The sequence below is a fragment of the Cavia porcellus genome, unplaced genomic scaffold (genome assembly GCF_034190915.1).
Source record: "Cavia porcellus strain 051 isolate PalLab524CR breed Dunkin Hartley unplaced genomic scaffold, mCavPor4.1 scaffold_18, whole genome shotgun sequence".
Lineage (NCBI taxonomy): Eukaryota > Metazoa > Chordata > Mammalia > Rodentia > Caviidae > Cavia > Cavia porcellus.
The window spans coordinates 19114538-19136956 of record NW_026947501.1 but is presented as its reverse complement, the minus strand read 5'-3'; the positions used below and the strand labels follow the sequence as shown (position 1 = coordinate 19136956).

At 42.2% G+C, this 22419-nt stretch overlaps 1 long non-coding RNA gene across 1 annotated transcript; it reads left to right on the top strand.

Moving 5' to 3' along the window:
• Positions 1-13741: 13741 nt before the first annotated feature.
• LOC134471281 (uncharacterized) lies at positions 13742-19127 on the top strand. Its single transcript, XR_010040583.1, has 4 exons — positions 13742-15052; positions 15823-15986; positions 17142-17216; positions 17996-19127. It is a non-coding gene; the product is annotated as an uncharacterized LOC134471281 (long non-coding RNA).
• The last annotated feature ends 3292 nt before the right edge of the window (positions 19128-22419 follow it).

The following is a 22419-nucleotide window of genomic DNA, read 5'->3' as shown; positions in this document are numbered from 1 at the left end:
TGGAACTGTGATCATGTTCAAAAGTTAAGTCAAAGTTATGACTGGAGGCCAGGGATTTAGCTCAGCAGTATATGTGCCTGCTTGGTAAGCACAGGATCATGAGTTCAATTCCCAGTACCAAAAAACAACAACAAAAAAACAAAGTTATGACTGGGACTCAAGAGTCTCAACTCTCAATACCTCAGCAAAGGAAGCTCCTTGGGATTCACTGGAGATCTTTGCCCTTAAGGATAAAAGGACTTTGAATGAAATTTATAGGAAAGCCAATTTGGGATCAAAACAAGGGAGGAACTATTGGAGCTGACTGATGGAGGGAGTGAGCTTCCTGTTATTAATAGAGGCCAACTGGAGTTGTGATTACAGTCAGGGGATTCTAAACTGTTTGGGAGGTTGGATGAGATATGTTCTATAACCCTGTGTTCTGAGCAAAAGTCTTAGCTCTGGCTTCAGCTGAAAGCAGACCAAAGCTGGGCTAGCAATAGTACCTCTTCTGGCCTATGTTTTGTCAATGCTCATTGCAAAGAAGGAGCAACTTTCAGGGTCCTGGATGGTCACTGATGAGGAACTCCAGTGTCCCAGCAAAGACCCTCACGGGCCAATGAGTATGGTCTTGGGAACTGGGCCTCTACATTCATCATTTCCAACTGAGGACTCAGAAGCTCTTCAGTCGATAGCATTGGAGACCAGCAAGGCGGGTTTGTCTCGTTCAGTTATTATTTAGATGACTATTTAGCTTATTCCTAGGCAAGACATGAATCAAGTCAGACCTGTTAATTAATTGAGTCAAGGTTATATAATCATACTTGGACATTTAAATGCAAAGCAATTATGTTGGAGCTCAAGTGTCAGGAATGTACGCTAATGCACAATGCCTAACCCCCAGGTGCAGGGTGGAGGACTCCAGGGCACTCCTGTTTCGATGAGGTTGTTGTAATAATTATTGTTCTGGGCACATTCTGAGAAGATGCTGGAGACATTTCAGACAAATATGACACTGACTTTACCCCAGTTCGTGGAACCCATTATATTTGGAACATGTCTGTCTGTAGCATTTGGCTAGCCTTACAAATGTGTTATCAGCCTCAGTAGGTGGCTTTCCAAGGAGGCTTCCTTGCCCTCTCGAATTATCAGCTTTCTCTCCTCTCTTCTCAAGTGTATGTGTCATAAGACCTACTTAGTTTGTTTAGTTTTTTTTTTTTTTTTTTTTAACTTGGACTTCTTTCTAGTTCATGGTTCAGCCCTAATATCTCTTAATCTTGTAATCCCTGCCTAACTATTGGCCCTGCCTAAGGAAAGCAGAGAGGCAGCAGTGACAAGTTGCTGTCGGGGTGGGCAATGTGAATCAGTGATAAGGATGAAGACGCTGGGCCTGAGTTTGAAGTGTTTGTCACTAAGCTCTAAGACTCATCTAAATGGGCTCCCTAACCCATGGGCTCCTCATATGTTCTGCCCTCTTTGCTTGGAAGGGGAGGGACCGGAGCCCAGTCTTTATTAAGTGCTAAGAACTGGCTTGGCAGGCTCTGGTGGGACCATTAGTCTTGATAGACTCACACCCAGAAGTCATTACCAGCACTTTCTGCTCTCCCATCTCGTCTACCTATCTGTCTGTCTGTCTGTCTGTCTTCACAGTGCTACCAGTGATCCTAATCCCACTGCCCTTGTCTCTCAGGTGACATCATCAGACTGCCTCTGCAGAGGGACACTCTAGGGGGGAGTTTCATCTTCATTCCTTGCCCAAAGGGAGAACTTGTGCAGACTCCAAAGAGTTGCAGAATTTAGGGAGGGGTCGCTCACTGGGGTTGAATCGTTTGGGCAGGTTTCATCATAAACACACGGCTGAAATGTGTCCGATGCACACAAGCATGCTTAGTGTGCCCTGTGTACAACCTCTAGCCAAAGGACCCTGACTTCATCAAGGCTGAATGAGACATCAAGCTGGTTTATTCCAGTAGGCTTCATTAAACCTGTTAAAGATGACCTTAAACCTGATTTTGGATTATCTTTTTATGGCCAGCAATTATATTAAATGATTGCAACGGGAAGTCTTGGTAGGCACATTTTACTTGGTGTGGTAGGAGTTTTAGACTTACGTGGATACAGGGATGAGAGACATAGGGGTGAAGGACACAGGGGTGAGGGAAGTTTAGCACAGCAGAGCAGAGCCTATTAACCATTCAGAACCAACCATTCCACGCTGGGAACCCAGCCCACAGAAGCTGCCAAAGATAAGGCCAACAGTTTCCCCTCTCAGGGGGAAATTCAGGGAAAGCTCACTCCTGCTGTGGGCCAGAGTGCAGGGAAGGGGGAGGCTCAGTAGCCCTCCTCCCTCATGGCATGAACTTCTGTCAGTAGGGCCCTGGGACAGTGGACGAGAAGGGAAAGAAAACACTGTTACTGCCCAGGGGCTCTGGGATGGTGAGTGTGAACTCTTCAAGGTCTGAACTGTGCCTGAAGGATAATGGTCTCAGGCTTAACATTATTTGCATTATTCAGCTAGAGGGCTCTGGCCAGAATTGTTTTCAGATGACACAGATCCCCTGGGGATACTTGCCTCTTGCCTATGACACTTCTAAGAGTGACTCTTGCCATACGACTGTAGAGATACATTATGATTTTTCCCAGTGACATCACTGAGAATTCTAAATTTCCCAGAATCTGGGAGAAGCTGATCAGGGAATACAGACTTCCCAGAGTATACCACTCACCATACTGTCAGACCTGTGGGCAAAAAAGAGGCCTTAGAATGGTGAGTATCCTTCAAATCAAAAGAGGGATGCTTTTGCAGTTATGAACTCTAGCTCTTAGCATTTTAAGGTGTTTTGTTTTCATTTTGGTTTGTTTTTTCGAGTATAGTTGTCACACTGAGCTACATGCCCAGCCTTTTTTATTTAATTTTTGTAAAATTTTGAGATAGGGTCTAAGTAAGCTATGAATTACCCAGGCTGGACTCAAATTTGCATGCAGTCTCCTGGAATACTGGGATTACAGGCATATGCTGTCATGCCCAGTTTATAGTTACTAGTTTTAAGTATATGTTGCTATTTCCATTTTTGCAACAGGAGGTGGACAGAATTCAAAATATCTGAGTGGTCATCTCAGGACAGTTTAGAACAAGTGGAGAAGAATATTAAGGCTGGAGTTTGTAGTTACTTTCCTAGCAGGGTGCTGCAGCTTTGGGTTTTGTAAAAGATAAATTATAGTTTCTCTTTCAAGAAAAGTTGAATCTGCTCTTTCTCCATCTCCTTATTTCCCAGTCATACCCATCTTTCATGACCCAGCTCAAAGATGGCCTCCAAATAGTGAACCTTCTATGACTGACCTCAACTGGAACTTAACTCTCTCCACCAACTCTCACTGTACCCCTCTAATGGCCACTTTCCATTTCCTATGAGGTACATTACACACTTGTTTTATTTTTTGTTAATTTTAGAAGATTAAAATATTGTATAGTTTATTCTCTGACCACCATGGAATTGAATTAGACATAAACTATTTGGGTAACTATACATACTTGAAATGAAACAACATACATATTAATACTATGACTCAATGAAGAAATTTTAAGGGAAATTAAAACATATTGTAATTGATAATGAGAATGCAGTGTTACATTTCAAAATTTGTGTGGTGCAGGTAAAGGTTTGCTTACAGAAAAATTAATAGCTTTAATTTGATAATATTAGAGGAGGAACAAAGATGGTGGATAGATAACAACTGGCTACAGAGGCTCCCAGAGATAGTCAACTTAGAATTCAACATAATACAGAGTGGGAAGCCCCAAACAGAGGGAGATGAATTCTCTCATCCCAAGAAGAAATTAAGGCGACCAACCATCTGAGGTCCCGCCACGACTTGCCCAAGTCCCACTGTGACTTGTCGACTTGTCGAGCTGTCCAAGGTCCCACAGCTTCGACTCACTGGAGGCGCAGTTACATTGAGTTCGGGGGTCAGCAAGCCAAAAGAAGAGCTGAATTGGCAGGGTGCCTACATCGACCTGTGTCCCTACAGCAGTGGCGCACACTAACCACACTAACCCAGTGAAGCCTCAGGAGTTTGACTGACCCAGAGGGTAGGTGGTGCGAAGTAATACAGTGCAGGCCACGGCAGCTTGACTGACCCAGAGGGGAGGGGCCAGCATACACGGTCCCTGTCTGCAACTCACTGGCACACAGCAGTCTGAAGGGTCATCTAGTCAGCATACTTCCAAAGAATTGTGACCAATAAAGAAAGAAACTGGGGCCTCCTGGAAGAAGCAAAAAAGATGGGAAGAGGAAGCAACAACAAAAAGTCCCCAGGTCCCAACCCTGAGAACATGGACTCAGGACAGGTAAATACAAAGGAGAATGAGGACAGTAAACATGCAATATCAGACACAGCGCCAGTGGACATAAAGAGATATCTTCGGGACCTCATAGATGAATTCAAAAGTGAAATATTTATCCAAATAAAGCAAGATATAAGAAGATTAATAAAAGAGATACTAAGCATTCCTCAAGCAGACACAGATGGAAGAAGGGAGGAACTCAAAGAGAGAACCATTTGATGAAGAATTAAAAAAAAATATAGAATACATGAAGCAGATTCAAAGAGATCAACAGGAAATTTAAAACTATGGAAAGATGGCAACTCAGCTTGAAAGAAACTAAGGATAGATTATCCAAACTGGAGGACAATTTTGCAATGTGGGAGTATGAAAGGGAAAACTTTTTTTAAAAAAAACAAGGAAACAAGCAGTAACAATACAAAGGCTAGAAGATGACAAAAGGATCTATAAGTTGAGTATAAAGTATGTGAGTGAAGAAGCAGGGGTACAAACAAAGGAACAACAAAGGTTATTCACAGATATAATTAAGGAAAACTTCCCAAACATAGGAAAAGGAAATGATATTCTGATATATGAGGCATACAAAACTCCAGCCACCTACAACCAAAACAGAGCTACACCCAGGCATATAATAATCAAGATCACAGAGATTCAATATAAGAACAGAATATTAAAAGCTATTAGAGACAAGAAACAGATAACCTATAGAGGAAGGCCCATCAGAATAATGGCAGACTTCTTGACACAAACCATCAAGTCAAGAAGAGCCTGGAGCGAAATATTGCAAGCCCTGAAAGAAAATAACCTGCAGCCCAGATTGATATACTCTGCTAACCTGTCTCTAGAAATTAATGGAGGAACAAGATGCTTCCAATACAAAGAGGGTCTTGGGAAATTGACAACCACCAATCCAACACTACAGAGAATACTGCAGGGCATTCTAGAGAGAGAGAGAAAAGTACTAGGATTCCAGGAACAGTGGCAGAGAGGCCACTCTCAATCAATGGAGCAGAAAACAGAATGAAGAAGATAAGCAATCAACTGATGGCAAAAAAAGAGCATAACAGAAATGAGGCAGAGAAGATTTTATTCAAAACTGATATGATTGATAGTATCAAGTCTGAGAGTATAGGCAACTACACTGAAGATGACAACACTCTATGATACACATTCTGATTTGATAACTGCCGGTTTTTGAAGTTCTATACTATATACAAAGTTGTGTTTTTATTAATACTGTTATGTACTGACATTCAATTATACTATGTCTGATGATATAGCCAATTCTATTGAAGCTAACAAGAGACAACACAGGAACCATGGTAGAACTATTTGTACGATGGTCTTATATGTTTATTTTGTTTCATGTGTTTATAGGAATATGTTTTGTTTTGTCTTGCTTTGTTTTGTTTCTCCCTTTAATATATAAAGGATAGAAATACACGTTAAGACTCATGCATGTGTAGAATCTATAAACAGTTTATGAGAACTGATCTTATGACACATGATGAAATGAACAGATACTTTGAAGAAAAAGAGACACTAAAATACCCAGTGCTGATTCTGGAATGTCATAATGTGACACCCAGCAATAGTGTTATTCTTTGTTCAGAGTGATATTAGCTTGCTTGGGTTTATTCAATCTCAGCATAATTGAAGAGATGGATAACTGTGATAAGTGTATAGAATTGATAACCATATTTCTAAGTTTTTGTTGGATAGTTGAACAGAACTGGTTGCACTCTCACTGTTTGAATCTCCACTTTATATGCTCCATTTTAGTATCTTGGAAAACTATTTGTAAGAAGACAATCTGTAATCATCAACTAGTGATTTCTTACTGTTTACTTTTTTCTTTGAAATTATGTATTATTTCTACCTGTTTTCTGTTTTGTTTAGTCTTTCTTTAAATTAAATTAAAAAAAAGATACTACAGTATCCAGTGCTCCTGGAGTGTTACAAGCAGTAACAATACAAAGGCTAGAAGTGATCATCGTGATCCTGGAGTGTCACGATGTGAAATCCAGCAATACTATTATTCTTTGTTCAGAATGATTTTAACCTGCTTTAGTTTGTTTAATCTAAACAAAAATGAAGATATGGATAACTGCATGTATGTTTCAGTGTATAGGATTGACCATCATGTTACTAAGTTTGACAGTTGAATAGAACTGTTTGCAGTCTCGCTGTTTGAATTCCCACTTTACATGTTCCATTTTTCTACATTGAACAACTATTTGTAAAACGACAATATGTAAACATCAACTAGTGATTTCTTACTGTTTACTTTTTCTCTGAATGTATGTATTATTTCTACCTATTTTCTGTTTTGTTTATCTTTCTTTAAATAAAATTTTTAAAAATTTGATAATATTATTAATGAAAAAGATTTATAACTAGCTATTCAAATTCCTACTTTCAAAGTATAGAAAAATGAAACTCTTCCAATCTAGAAAGACATAATAAAATTCATACCTTCCAAAGAAATTGAATGTATTATCAAAGTTTTCATACACAGAATATACCATGTCTATATAATTCTACTTGTGAATTGTATTAAATATTTAAGGAGAAAAAAACCTTGCATGAAGTCTTTGAAAAAGAGTAAAAGGAAAATTTTGCAGTTGACTTTATAAGATAATCACAACCTTAACGCCAAGACCTGACAAAGATATTTAAAGAAGTGAAAATGACTGAATGTAGTGGAACACAGAAACAGCCATCCTTAACCAATATTAGCAAATGGAATTCAGAAATGCCTAAAAATGATAACACTGTACACCATGACATATTTTAAGAGTATAAAGTTGATTTGACATTTGAAAAAAATTAATGTAATTTACAATAATTACAAAATATAAGCAATAAGGTACAATCTCAGTAGAAACAGAAAAAGTACATGATAAACATGGATAACTATTTATAACAAAAACTCAGAAATCTAGGAATAGAAACTTCTTCAACCTGAGAAATACATCTATAAAATATCTACAACTAACAGATATACAGTGCTAAAATAGTGAACATTTCTCTTCTAAAATGGAATAAAAAGAAGATTTGACATTTAGTACTTGTAATTAAGGTCTTAGTTCAATCGGACAAGAAACAAAATGATTGGAAATAAGAAAATTATATTTATATGCAGATGATGCTTTTGTTTACTAGATAATCCTAAAGTACAGGGCTAATATACAAAAATTCTAAATTACATTTCTACACAGTAGCAATAATTGTAAAATAAAATTTAAAAACTCTACATTGTCTAGTTAATTTAATGAAAGATATGTAATACCTTTGTATTAAAAAGTACAAGAGATTGTTGAAATTAAAGAAGATCTAGAAAATGGAAACATAGGCATCATAGGTTGGAAGATCAATATTGTTATCATGTCAAATTTACTTAAAGTGACCTAAAGATTCAATGCAATTTCAATTACAATCCTAATAGGTTTTGTAGGAAGCTTAGGGATGAGAATAACGGAAAGCAGAGTTTGTTTGTTTTGTTTTGCTTTTTGGTCCCAGAGGCAAGTAGAAAAGTGTGTAGGGTCTTGATTCAGAAGCCCTGGACTTGAATTCTCATTCTGGTGTGCACGCATTGTGACTAAACAGATCCAATTTCTCTTTGCTTCAGTTTCCTTAATAGGGATAATAGTGCCTTAAAGGGCTGTTCTAAGGATTAGATGAGTTAACAGATATGAAGCACTTTAGAACTAATGTTAGCTGTTATGAGATCTTACTCTGGTCTTATTCTAACTAACCCTGGAAGCAGCAATCTGGTCTGGTTGAAGCTGTGATGGGTCAGTAACTCATGGGAAGGCTCTAAGGTCACTTAGTTTTTACGGCCCAATGTGGATTGTTTTCTTAAACAATCTATCACTTGTCTTTCAGAAACAAGGAAGGAAAGCTTAAACTCATTTCTGAGAACTGATGTGTTGTTGCCTTGGCAACACTTAAAATGTTCATAGCCGTTCGGCAAGATTCTGAAAAGTTGGTTCTGAGAACATAAGCAGCTGACATTTCTCAATCCAGGGCTTACCGTCTCACTATTGTACCAGTTTACATCTTGTGTTAGTTTCCAGGGACAATTAATGAGAAAAGCAACAAAAATTGCTTCAGGCGAGCAAGGCATTTATTCAAACAAATTCACCTGAGAGTCTTATGGTGACTTTGATAGGTTTGGGAGCACCGCTGGGTACACCTGCTTTTGTAATATCATCAGCCCTCAGTTTCCCCATACTGTTGGCTCTTTTTTTCCCCTTCCTCTCTGCTGCCTTTCTTCATGCAAGCTCTGTTGATGTGGTGGCCCTGGAGTTACATCTTTACAAGCTCCCCATTTGAAGTCCTGCGGAGAGTGTGAGGATCCCTTTGTGGTTGTTCCAGCCAATGTTGTAGGATTAACTCTAAATTTTACCAGTTTGGGCCATGAGTCCATTCTTCAACAGTGCTATGGGCAGGGGAGGAAATGTGCTGATTGGCCAGGTTTTAAGGAAAGAAACCACACAGATGTGTCCCATGTATGTGACCATCGCCACACACCTGGTCATGGTCATGATTGTTGCACCTGGCAGCCCTGCTCAGCACTACAAGTGGGTTTTCCAGGTGAAAACAACAGATGCCCAAAGTCTCCCTTTGCCTGTCCTGCAAAAGCCATTGTTACACAAGCCTCATCCCATGACCCCTGAGAGGGAACACAAGTTCCTTGCACCCTGGCTTTCACATATAAAGGTATGGGCCTTCTGTGATCGTCTCTCCCTACAGACATAAGCATGGATGCAGCAGACGCTGGTGGAGCTGGGCCTCACCACAGCATGAACATCAGCCAGGCTACCAACTACACAAGGCTTTCTCCTGCCACTGGAGCCCAAACTGCTGTAGACACAACAGGCAGATGTTGGTGTGGACACAGCTCATTATTTGGAGCCTGGGCGAGAGTTCCGATGCCTGTCTTAAGAGTATGGTGAGAAAAATAAAAGACAGAGATGAGTATAGCAATGAACCAATGGCTGGGAAGTCAATATCTCTGGATGGGTCCTCCTGTACTCCCATAGCAGCCACCATTTATCAGGTATATATAGTGATAGGCGGGGCTAGCAAAGGATCACAGTTCAGCAGAAGACTCAGACTCAAGAGGGTCTAGATGATCCATATGCTAAAAAGGATATTGTCCTGGAGTATAATCCTGGGATGACTCATGAAGGTGTAGATGATCTTATGCTAAGAAGGGTCAATGAGAAATCTCAGATGAACAGTACCGATAGATAATCCCAAACCTCCATTTTATCCCTTAGGGAAGTATGCAGAATTAGCCATTGTGAATTTGTGGTCCCCCAACAGCTCCTCAGAAGGGATCACTCTGGGGTGACTGTCCAGCATTGATTCCCAGAGTCATGCAATGTGGGCAGCCCCAATTCCTTGGGTGCTAATTGGCTAAGAGTATCCCTTTTAGGCCAGGCATGGTGGTGCATATCTGTAATCCCAGCACTTGGGAGGCTGAAGCGGAAGGATAGTTGCAAGTTAGAGACCAGCCTGGGCTACCAAGTGAGCTCAAGGACAGCCTGAACTGCATAGTGAGATGCTGTTTTAAAAGAGAGAGAGAGAGAAAAAAAAGTGCCCCACACACCCCTGCTGATGGCTTTCCCCTCTCCCTTCTGCTGCCTAGAATCACCTCCCCAAGAAACCGTACCTGAGTCCCTGTCTCTTTCTGGAAGAACTAAGCTAAGATGGAGCACTTCCTATGTGCCTGTGTGTGTAGGCAGGTACATGTGCATGTGTACATAGGTGCTTGCCCTGCTACCAAAATCAGTTTTTGCTTTGTCTGTCCAATGCCTTTTTCCCTTGGAAAAAAACACTTCTCCCTTCTCGAAGGAGCATGCAGGCAAAATGCAAGCTGTAGATTACATGGTTCCGTTGTTGTGGTATCAGGGACTGGTCTTGGAGATTCACAGACAACCCATGAAGGACCAGTTGGAATCTTTCCTGAGACTAAATTGGAACGAAGAGGCACTCAGGACTCATCACGAAGAAGTAACTCATTCTCTGTAAGAGGGATGCTTGTGAGTCTGGACTCCTTTTCAAGTCTGGTAAGTTGTCTCTACTAGTAGCCCACAAAGTGGCTTAGACCTAGGGTCTGCGAGCCACTGTGTCGTAAGTGGGTGTATCACCCATGGGCTACCTTGTCACAGAATAGAGATGCTAGCCATATGGTTATGCATCTCTGCCATGTTCCTGCAGTACACAGCACACACTAGCCCCAGGTGAACACTGCATGCCTACGGAACACATGTATGTGGATGATGACCTGTTTCAGATGAATGGCCACCTAGACTATCTGAGATATATCACCACCTTTGGGGAACTTTCGTTTCAGACCTTTGGCCCAAAAACCAGCCAATCTAGTGCCCTTGGGACCAGATTTTTCTCCTGGACCGTGGGCCAGAGAGAACTAGTTGTTGATGGGTATGTAAAAAATGCCTTGAGTGTTGTGGCTGAATATGGAAATTTTAAGACAGCAAAGTGGTCATATGCATAAAAAGTCACAAAGATGGGCTTTTGTTCCTGAAGGATCATCCCAAAGGACACACACACACACACACACACACGGAGGAACTATGACACAAATGAGAAAATAATTTTTCAAGGAAGCAATTTCTTTAGGGGTATTTCTGGGAATAAAACCCATGACCCCGTGTATGTTAGAAAAATTCTCTATCATTGAGCTATACCTCCAGCCCTGCAATTCCTTAACATGACATATACACTCTCCTAGGACCCTAAAATTAGAAAGGAAAAATTACACAATAAAAATGACAAACTATTGCTATACAAGCAATACAGATACAGTTCATGGGCATAATAGTGGGTGAAGGATGTTAGACACAAAGTTATATGTGTGCTATGTGAACTTTTTATAAAGGTTCCAGAACAAACAAAATCAATCTCATAGATGTCAGAATAGTGGTTGTCTTTGGGAGAAGATGACAGGATGGGACACTAGTAGCTTCTAAAATTCAACTTCTTGTATTTTGTTCTGTGTGGCGGTCATTCACACAGAAAAATATACGGAAGCAGGAGGATTGCAAGTGTGAACCCAGTTTGGGCAGTAGCAACTTAGTTGGATCCTGTCTCAAAAAATAAAATAAAATAAAATAAAATAAAATAAAATAAAATAAAATAAAATAAAATAGAGAGCTGAGGATGTAGCTCAGTGTGAAGACTCTGGGTTCAGTCCCCAGTACCACCACCACTACAACCCTGGAAAAGTCATACAGTTTACCCTTGACTTATACATGTATTACAGGTATACTTCAGTTGAAATGTTTCTGGAGAGGATCTTAGGTGTCCTAGGAGAAGATTCAAAGACAGGATATCTGGCTTGTCCTGACTGCTCTGGCCCCGCCACACTTTCTGCCATTTCCTTTCTAGTGGGCAAGTACATTTCACAAAATATCCCTAACTCAATTGTTCTAGGTATTATTGCCCTTCTTAGGGATGAGGAAACCTAGACTCAGTCAGATTAAATGACTTTCCTAACCACTGCAACAGATAATATAGAAATATAGGGAATTATAATTCAAAGTGAAAAAAGTTGCATAAATTTTAGATGAGCTTGATAATTATAAGTGCAAAAACTAAAGGTATATTTATATAAAAGCAGTTTTGTTAATGCTTAGTTGAAAGCACGGAGGCTTAAAAATTTTATCCTTATTATCTTTATTTTTCAATTTAAAAATGATTAGAAAAAATATTAAGTCCTTCTTTGTACTCTCAAATCATTATGTTGCAAGCTTTGACTCATTTTGACCTCCTTCACCTGTCTCCTTTCCTCTTTCCCAGCCTTCAGATCAGATTAGATTGTCTATCTAGTTTCTCCTAAGATCTCGTGTTCTCCAAATGTACCCACACCCTGTTTTGTGAGATGAGATTTTTTTTTTTGAGTGTCAGCTCTTTGTTTGGCAATCCCTGTTCTGTTTTGATAATTTCCTGCTTTATGCTCATAAAAACTACTGGACCGTATATAGTTCTACATAAATAAAAACATCACTGCTTCATTGTCATGGAGACGGCCCCTCCCCACCTCCAGCCTGTAAGTCTGGTTTGTGCAGCTGGTGCATCGGGCTTTAGAGAGCTGCAACCTTACACAGAAACAGAATTGACTTCCTGGCATGGCAAAGTTGGAAACTGAGCTTCTGAGATGGGGACAGGGACTGCTGGCAGATCTCTGCCTTCCACATTGGCCTTGCCCATTGTGTCATTATGGACATGGATTTAGCTTGTGTAAAGCCCCAGATAATAGAAGCTCCAACCCAAAATCCATAATGGACTTCCTTTATTTTGGGGGTCCAGATTGTCCTTTTTTAAGTTGCTAAATTCTGAGTATTTCCTTCATCTGCCCTCATCTGGGTACTGTCCAGGATGGCTCACCACCATATCCATATGCCAGCCAGAGAGATGAAGTAAAGGGGTCCTGAGCGCATGCCCCTCCCTTTAACGTCTTGCCAATTTGCACCGGCAGGATTGATATCAGGTTCCAGGTTCAGCATGTTCTCGTATCAGAAGAGGCACTGGGTGCAGGACTTGGCTTTATCTTGTGGTGACCTCTGGTGCTGCTGTCCTCTGGCTGTGGTTAATGCCTCCTCAGTTGGTAGGTCTTGCTCAACTGCTGAAGAAATGTTGTCATGCCCTAGTCTCCTATGACATCATATCCCTTGGCTCACTTTTTGCTGTGGCCATTGCTGCAACCAGCTGCCCATCATCCCCTCACATCCGATGCCTCTGCCTTGGTTGCTGAGGACTTCCTGTCTCTGCCAGATGGGAAGCCAGGGAGCTCACCAACCTCCCTGGAGCAGGTACCCCGGGGAGACTTGAGGGAGCTGATACTCTGGAGCAACCACTGGCTAGTGGGATATAGGAGAGAGTGGACAGTCTCCACTTCCAGGTGTCAGGTAGACAATCCTAAAGTGCCTTCTACATGGCTCCCCAGAATGTCCCTGTTGGGCTGAGCTGCGCACAGTGGTGACCTGCACTGAGTACCCCTTCACTGGCTTTTCCTGCTTTCTAATTTTGTAATCCTAGTGTCCTACTCTGGCTCTTTTGATTCACTTTCCCAACTGAACTACTTGCTCTAAAGTCCTTGCATCAGGCTTTTCTTTTTGGAGGAAACCTATGTACAACAGGTCTGCTGAGGGGTTTTGGGGAGCAGACAGACATCCGAGATGATGTAAGATGCTCGTGTTCTTCCTCTTTTTCTGCAGCATGTTAGGATTGGAGAGATCCCTGGACAGGGTGACAGAAGAGGAGAAAAGGACAATTGCATCCCATTTCACAGCAATGAACCATTTCAGTGCTGAGGATTTTCAAATTTATAAATGTAGCTCTCACCTTGCAGAGAACTCTAGCATCAGGCAAGTGAGCTTGTCTCATGTCTCAACTAGATGTCTAACAGACACAACATGGTTGAAACAAATGTCTCCTCCCCCTGCGCTTTCTCTCTGTCTCCAGAGATGTGTCTCCCTTATTCTTTCTATTTCAGGCAATAGCACCATTGTTCACTCATTTGTTCAGGCCATTTGTCTCTGTCTCTGTCTCTGTCTCTCTCTCTGTCTTTGTCTCTCTCTGTCTCTGTCTCTCTCTCTCTGTCTCTCTCTGTCTCTCCCTCTCTCTCTCTCTCTCACTAGGAATTGAACTCAGGACCTTGTGCTTGCCAGGCAGGCGCTGTGCCATTGAGCCACATCCCCACCCTTTAATTCCTCTCCTGTCCTTGTCTCTATCTGACCCATCAGCACAGCTATTGAGTTTTACTTCCTGAATATCTTATGTCATTGACTCTAAGACCCCTTTCTCCCATGTGACAATGTCTATGAATTGAGACTGAATCTTATAATTGGTGGCATGGTATGGTTTAATTAATGGTGTTTTCTTTCTACAGTGACATTCCACTGCCCTGGCCATCTGTCTCCTGCACTAGCAATCTGGTCCGAGCCCTCTCCCCCCACACCACAGCAGTGGACTGATAACTAATCTCTTGCGCTTCCACTCTTGGCCCTCTTCAGTCTGTTCAGCGCCCAGTGACCAGAGAATTTTTTTCAAATTAGAAATCAGCTTTCCCTGTTCTTGTGCAGAAAGTTTGAACAGCTTCCGATTGTATTCAGAATGAATCCTAAAGTCTTCCCCACAGCATGTAATCCTCTGTGGAATGAGGGCGCCTCGCTTCCAGCTATTTTTCGTGCTGTGCTCCAGCTCAAATTCTCAAGCTTTCTTGACAACTCTCAGACAGATCCAAGCAAACACTGTCTGGAAACCCCTTTCTCTGCACTCATCTCCTACCTTTATTTTCTTTTTGTTCAAATGCCATCTCCCCACAGGACCACGCTGGCTGAAACCATCATCTCCTTCCCTCTCTGTTTTCTTTGCAACACTTATTGAAAATCCTGTACTTCATTTAATTGCTCATCTTCTTCCCCAACCCACACAGTATAAATTCCTTAGGAACAGGGACCTTGCTTCTGTCCTCTGACCCCTAGCATGTATTGGATGCTCTCTATATATTTGTTAAATGAAAGACTCAACGAGCGGAAATTCAAAGTCCTGAGAAGCGTAGATAGTATCACCTCAGAGCAGCTCTTTACTCTTGTCTGTCTCTATTTCTGCAGGAAGAAGTGACCATTGTACCAGCCAGCCCTGCTGGGTGAGGTACAGGAGCGATGTGGGTTGTTTCAGTTGTACTCTGAGGTCAGCTTCATGACTTTATTTGTTCATACTCCACCTCATTTCACAAAGGACTAGATGTGGCTTACAGGAAACACACAGTGCATTAGCGAAGTAAAAATACAGAATAAAATTCGGATGAGGGAGCAGATTTTAAAATAGATTGCCCCTGATGCACCTGGGATGTTTGGGTGGCAAGTGTATCTCAGAGTGTATGGATGGCAAAGCACAGAAGACATGAAACTTTCTGTGAAACTAGTTGAGGACTCAAACAAAAGTGGGTCTGTGGCTGGCAGGAAGATGGGGGTTACTGGAGGGCTCTGCAGAGAGCTGGAGAGCTCGATGAGGCCTTGTATGTATTTTCTCTTGGCCCAATAGTTCTGGTGGTAGAGATAAAGAGAGTGCTAGGAAGGAGGCTTCGGTTTGAAAATACAGTCCTACCAATGACTTCCTCTCCTACTGTGTCCAGCTCTCCATGCTGGACCTTAGCAAATCCATTTGATGGACCCACCTGGGGAAAGCCAAGCTGTGTCCCTCTTCTCATCTTCTCCCTGTGACAGTTATATCATCCACACTCCACTTTCCAAATAAACTGGCATGTTCAGTTGGTAACTGAATTTCAACCAGTTCAGTTTTGCTTTATTCCTTTGCATTTGCATGTCTGACCTAAGCTTCGGCTTCAGCCGAGCTCCCCTCTCAGCTTTCATTTGGTTCATCATGTTGGAATGTGGCAGACAGTCAGAGTCCAAATTGTTTCCTGATCTTTGCTACTGACAGGCGGGTCATTGTTACAGGAGCAGAGTTACTCACCACCGTGAGCTGAAGAGGCGAATCCGGACAGGTCTGCTTGGCAGCCAATCATCGGGCTGCTGTGAGTGGGCTTTGTTCATGGGCTTCGGATGTACCTGCGTTGCTCTCTCTTCACACAGATGCCACACCAAAGACTGAGCGGGCCAAGGTAATCTTAGCCCCTTAAGAAATAAATTGGTTTTTTCCAAGAAACATATGCCATAGTTGGTACATTGAACTCTCTATTAGCAGTTAATCCTACCCCTCACAGAAATCCCAAGATGTAAGCAAGATATAAGTAAAACAAGCAGAAGTGGACCTGAGTAAAGGAGTCCCCCATATGCTATGACCCCAAGACATGTTAGAGAGGTTTAAAAATCATAGGTAATAAAAATAACCTGAGGCCCATCAATAGGAACTAGATAAACTGTGCATCCATGAAATGGAATATAAAAAGAACAAACTCAGCAATAAAAAGAATGAACTATGAAAAAAATGAGCTACTGATATGTACTGCCACATGAATGAATATAAAATACATATTCAATATAAGGAGCCAGTCATAAAAATGAAGTATGTTTCTGTTTATATGAAGTTCTAAAACCTGCAATGCTAATTCATAGCATAGAAGTCAGGACAATGGTGCCTGTGGGTATGCATTTAAATGGAGAGGTGATGAGAGAATTTTGGGGGTATTGGGAACCATCAATCACTTCTTTGGGGTAGTGTGTATGCAGCCGTACGTATCTGCTCAGATTATACACTTACTATCTATGTAAATTTTACCTCCACATTAAGACTAATATGATCTCAGAAGTTGATCCTGATGTACTGTTTAAATAAAAGAATGTTTCATCCACCTTTTGACTCCTGTAAATGATTTTCTGCACCAAAAGCCTGCTTGGGTGACTACGTTCACCAAACCAAGCAATACTACTTCCCAAAGGTGAATAAATGTGTCCATCTCCAGAGGCTAAAAACTTCCTGGCATCTTTAATCATGGTCATTTTCCAGGTCATGAGCCTGCCTTCTTTCCTGTCATTGCAATGTGAGAACCATTAAGATCCAGCCTTGGCCTTACCACCCTGCGTACGAGGACAGTGTGTTGGCAAGCTTTGTAGTAAGAAACTAGCTTCAAAGACTGATCACAGTCTTGCAGTATCCATAAACTCAGGCAGGGTACTTAACTGGAGCTGCAGTTTCTGTCTATGAAATACCAGTTTTGAGAATTAAGTGTGTTGACATGGAAGCACTTAGTATAGTTCCTGGCAGAGTGGCCAGATGTACAGTTACTATCTACCCCCCTTATCTGTCTTCTCTTTAGCTGAAGCAGTTTAAATTGATCCTCTGAAGGTGACATTTGCCTAATTGGATCACGGAAAGCACACTTTTCTCAAAGGTGGGTTACATTTCTTGGGTGCCTTTGAGTTTGATACGGGGTCAATGGCTGGGCTACAGAGTCCAGCAAGAATGCAGCTACAGGGGAGGGGGGAGGACAAATTCACACTGTTCTTTTGTGCTAAAACCTGAGACAAAATCAGGAAAACCACTATCAGTTTAGAAAATTCACCTCAAAACTCATGAAATATTCAAACAACTGCTATTATTATGATTTGTGTCTAGAGGACCTCCCAAAGCCTCATGCACTTTTAGATGGGGCTTTTACAGAGGTAGCTAAATCTAGAGTTCGTCATTGATTCATGGTTTAATGCTGGGATTAAGAGTGGGTGATTCCTATATCAGTCCTCTAATTCAGTTGGCACTGCCCTAATCCCAGCAGTCTAGATAAAATAAAAGACTGAGAAAGAGGCTTCTATTTCTCTTTTTCTCTTGTTGCTTTTGCTGTCTTCCTCTGCCATAAACTGTTGCCCTTCTGCCATGTGCCATCTTGCCTTGGAACCAGCCAATTATGAGCTGAAACCTCTACAAACTGTGAGCTAAGTGAATCTTTCCTCTCTTAATTTTGGGTACCAGGTTTTTGAGAGAAAAATAGCTAAGACGGCTACTAAAGACTTGATGAGGAAAAAACAATTATGATTTTGGGAAAAACATTTTTCCAGTAACAGAATTTTTTTCCATTGAGGATACAGCCATTTAATGTCTCTATGACAGGACGGGGCTGAAGACAAAACAGCAGAGTCTATGGTAACAACACTGATCATTGTTCCACTCTTGTAGGCTTTCCAAACACTTGGTTCTGCAGTGTGTGAGTCAGGCAGACCTTCATCCCCAAGAGACTTGAACCTTGAGGGTCAAAGTACCACTCTATCTGCTCTGCCTTCCGTCCCGAATCCAGCTCCAGCTGCACTTCTTGGAGAGGAAGTGCTCTGTCCTCAGCTCTGTGCCAATCAGGAGGATAATAAACAAAACACCCTTGAAGCTATATGGATGGATGATACCCAAGAGGTATCATCTCTTCACAAGAAAAAGATTCTCTTCAACCAAGATGCAACTAAAACCAATATTTTTTTTAAAGAAGGATCACATTGAGATATTTATTTATTTATTTAATTTTATTTAAGGAGAAAAGAAAAAAAAGCAGAGAAAGGGTACAAATTATACAGATTTACAGAAAAAAATGAACAGTAGGAAATCACTAGTTAATGGATTACATATTGTTATCTTAGAAATAATTGTTCAAGTCACAAAATTAAAGCTTGTAAAGTGGACATTCCATCAATGATACTGCAAACAGTTCTGTTCAATGATCCAATAAAACTCTGTGATATCATTTTCTATCTTATACACTTAAATATACATGCAGTTATATAGTTTAGAGCACATTCTTTTCCTCTCTTTTGTACCATGACTATTACACATTTTGGGTTTCATTGCTCCCACGGTTCTTATTACTTTTTTGGACGAGAGTAAAACCAAATGTGACATAACAGAACAGAATCGGTCAAGTCAAAAGGGTGGACATAATAGATAATGTAAAAACATAATACAAGGTGATCAACAATGGTTACCATAATGCCTCCCGCTATCTCTAATAGAATTGCCAATATCGTTAGTTAAAATACAATTGAACAAAACAGTAAAAAATAAAACCGACAAAACCAAAACATTGGAGACATTGTAGGTCTTCAAAAGTAGATAAAAGTCAACGAGAATGGGCGTTATAATGAATCTCATTATCTTCACAGCTGATGCCTAAACTTTCGAACCTGATACTATCCAGCAAAACAGAATAGGGGAACATCAGTTAAAAACCAGATGGTGAGAGTAATACAGGGCTTTAAATCGAGGTAATGGAAAGTCAAAGTGGGTTACTATAATATATCCTGCTATTTTTTCCTTTAATTAAAAGGATAAAAGATAAAAAAGTAAATAATGGAGTGGAGATTGAGATAAAAGAGGGCATAACAACGAAACAGCACAGATCAAAGCATAACCATTTAAGCAGAATAGTGTTTCACCACCAGATAATCCTAACCTAAAAGTAGTTACCATATTGTCTCTTTCCTTGAAATCCTTGAGTACAACTTCGTATACTGTAGCATTAAGTATATCAAAACAATGTAAAACCATTTAAGAGAATGACAGCATTACAGAGTATTTAGAATCGACTAACAGAAAATGAACAATGGTTTCTGTATAAGGTTTTTAAAAGGTTTTTGCTTATACTATCGTACATAATAAAATCCAATAAGATACAACCTATTTAGACCATTGGAGACAGAAGGACAAAAGCTAGATGAGACTTCAAAACAAGATGATACTAAATCAGTATTACCTATCAAGATGTCATTTTCTCCAAAATAGCTGTTCCTATCATCCAATCTTCTCTGCCTCATTTCTGTTGAGCTCTTTTTCTGTCAGTAGCTGTCAGTTTGTCTTCTTCATTTTGTTCTCTGCTCCATTCGTTGTGGCCTCCCCGCCACTATTTCTGGATTCTTTGTATTTTTATTTTTTTAGAATATCCTGCAATACTCTCTGTAGAGTTGAACTGGTGGTTGCAAATTCCCCCAGTTCCTCTTTATCCTGGAAGCACCTTGTTTTTCCATCAATTTCCAGGGACAGTTGTGCAGGATATCTTAATCTTGGCTGGAGATTATTATCTTTCAAAGCTTGAATTATTTCCCCCCACACTCTTCGTGATTTGATGGTTTGTGCAGAGAAATCTACTGTAATTCTGATGGGTGTTCCCTTGTAAGTGGTCTGTTTCTTGTCTCTTACAGCTTTTAATATTCTGTTCTTGTATTGAATTTCTGGAATTTTTATTATTATATGCCTGGGTGTCGGTGTCGCTCCCGGCCAGCAGGAACAGCACGCAACAATATCTGGCGGTGGTCAGGCTTTTCTTTATTCTCTCCTTATACAGTCTGCCCCGAAGCCTCTACCGGTCCGCTCTCCGCGGCTCCTTCCGTGCTTCTTCTCTACAGTCTGTCCCGAAGCCTCTACCGGTCCGCTCTCCGCGGCTCCTTCCGTGCTTCTTCTCTACAGTCTGTCCCGAAGCCTCTACCGGTCCGCTCTCCGCGGCTCCTTCCGTGCTTCTTCTCTACAGTCTGTCCCGAAGCCTCTACCGGTCCGCTCTCCGCGGCTCCTTCCGTGCTTCTTCTCTACAGTCTGTCCCGAAGCCTCTACCGGTCCGCTCTCCGCGGCTCCTTCCGTGCTTCTTCTCTACAGTCTGTCCCGAAGCCTCTACCGGTCCGCTCTCCGCGGCTCCTTCCGTGCTTCTTCTCTACAGTCTGTCCCGAAGCCTCTACCGGTCCGCTCTCCGCGGCTCCTTCCGTGCTTCTTCTCTACAGTCTGTCCCGAAGCCTCTACCGGTCCGCTCTCCGCGGCTCCTTCCGTGCTTCTTCTCTACAGTCTGTCCCGAAGCCTCTACCGGTCCGCTCTCCGCGGCTCCTTCCGTGCTTCTTCTCTACAGTCTGTCCCGAAGCCTCTACCGGTCCGCTCTCCACGGCTCCTTCCGTGCTTCTTCTCTACAGTCTGTCCCGAAGCCTCTACCGGTCCGCTCTCCACGGCTCCTTCCATGCTTCTTCTCTCGTGGCGGGAGAGGCACTCACTTTTATAGGGTTACAGTGGCCAATCAGTTCAAAGCGCGCGATGCGGGCTGATTGGCTAACATCAGTTGTTGCTAGGCAGACTATCTTACAGGGCGGGTTGTTTACCAAGCAGGAAGCAGGAGATAAGCACCATCTTAGCACACTCGATGGGAGGGGTAATCTAGCTCAGGCTTTGCTCTTTCTTACAGGCCTCACGTCCACCAAGTAAGGCGACCGGGCTCGGCCGCGGCTCCCAACATCTCCCCCTATTTTATTTTACAAGAACGAGTGCATCGCAGCCCGTCCTGGATCGAGCGTAGAGGCCTACGCCCTGTATCTGAGGCCCACCGCAGGCCTTTGGGTTGGAACCCAGGCGGCCGTCCCAGGGTCCACCAAGGCCTTGAGGCCCTCGTCCTTTTTTCCAGGGCCAGGAACGAACTGGACGGAACCTGGATGCACATAGGCATGCGCTCACGTCTCTCCTTATGATCCCCTTTGGAGAGGCATCTAGATTCGGGGTGGAATCTAGTGATCCAGCGGCTTTCGTGTGATGTGGGGTAGGGCCTGGCTTAGGTCGAGTCATGCTGGGGTGGCATGCTCTTACCCGTCATTGACTCACCCACCCTGCTATATATTGTCACCTTAGGGAGGAGAATGAGGGATGCCCACCATATCTAGACTCGGTCGTAGGCCAATCGAGCAAGCCATGCGTATGCCTGAGGGTCATTTTGTCCATTTTGGACTGCTGCCAGAGCCGCGTGGGCAACCAAGCGGACCTGTCGTCGGTCCGCCGCAAGGCGTCCATTAATAAACGATGTGACCCATCTGAGCAAGAATGGTCCTATAAGTAAAAGCAGAAGCAGGGAGCAGATAGCACTCCCAGTGTAGAGGGCAGCCCTTTTTTGGCTCATCTTGACTTTACGTCTACGGCTGGTCCCTGGTGGGGCAAGTCTGGTCTTCGGCTGATGGACTTGTCGCACGTGTCAGTCTCTCTGGGACCCACAGTGGTTCCCGTCCCGGTTCCTGCGGAAAAACACAAACCGCACCTCGGTTCCAGCTGATTACCGGATCCGGGCCCATCCATTGTCCTGTTAGGACATCTTTCCATTTCACCCATCCCTTATTGCTAGGAGATGGACTAGAATGCTCCATAGCTGGCGAGCGGTTATTATTGTTTAAATTTAAAAAATTGTATGTGAACAGTGCCATAGATAACCGTGCCTTTGGAGGCAGGCCTTGGCTTACTCCTCCTCTTTGTTTATATAAAACTTCTTTGAGGCTTTTGTGAGCTCTCTCAATAATTCCTTGACCTTGTGGATTGTATGGGATACCATGCTTTAATTGTCTGCCATTGATCTTAAGCAAAAGCATGGGCCTCTTGTCAAGAGTCATGTGGAGTACTGGAACCTCTTATGGAGGCTGGGGAGCAGCAGGAGCTGTGCTATCCTGTCCCCCTCATTAATTACCATAGTACCTACAAGAGTTTGAACCATAATCTGAATATTTCCTGTATAATCTGAGTCTGTGACCCCAGGGATCACGGTGAGACCCCGAAGGGCCGTGGAGGACCTTCCGATTACTAGGCCAACTGTATTTTCAGGCAGCGGTCAC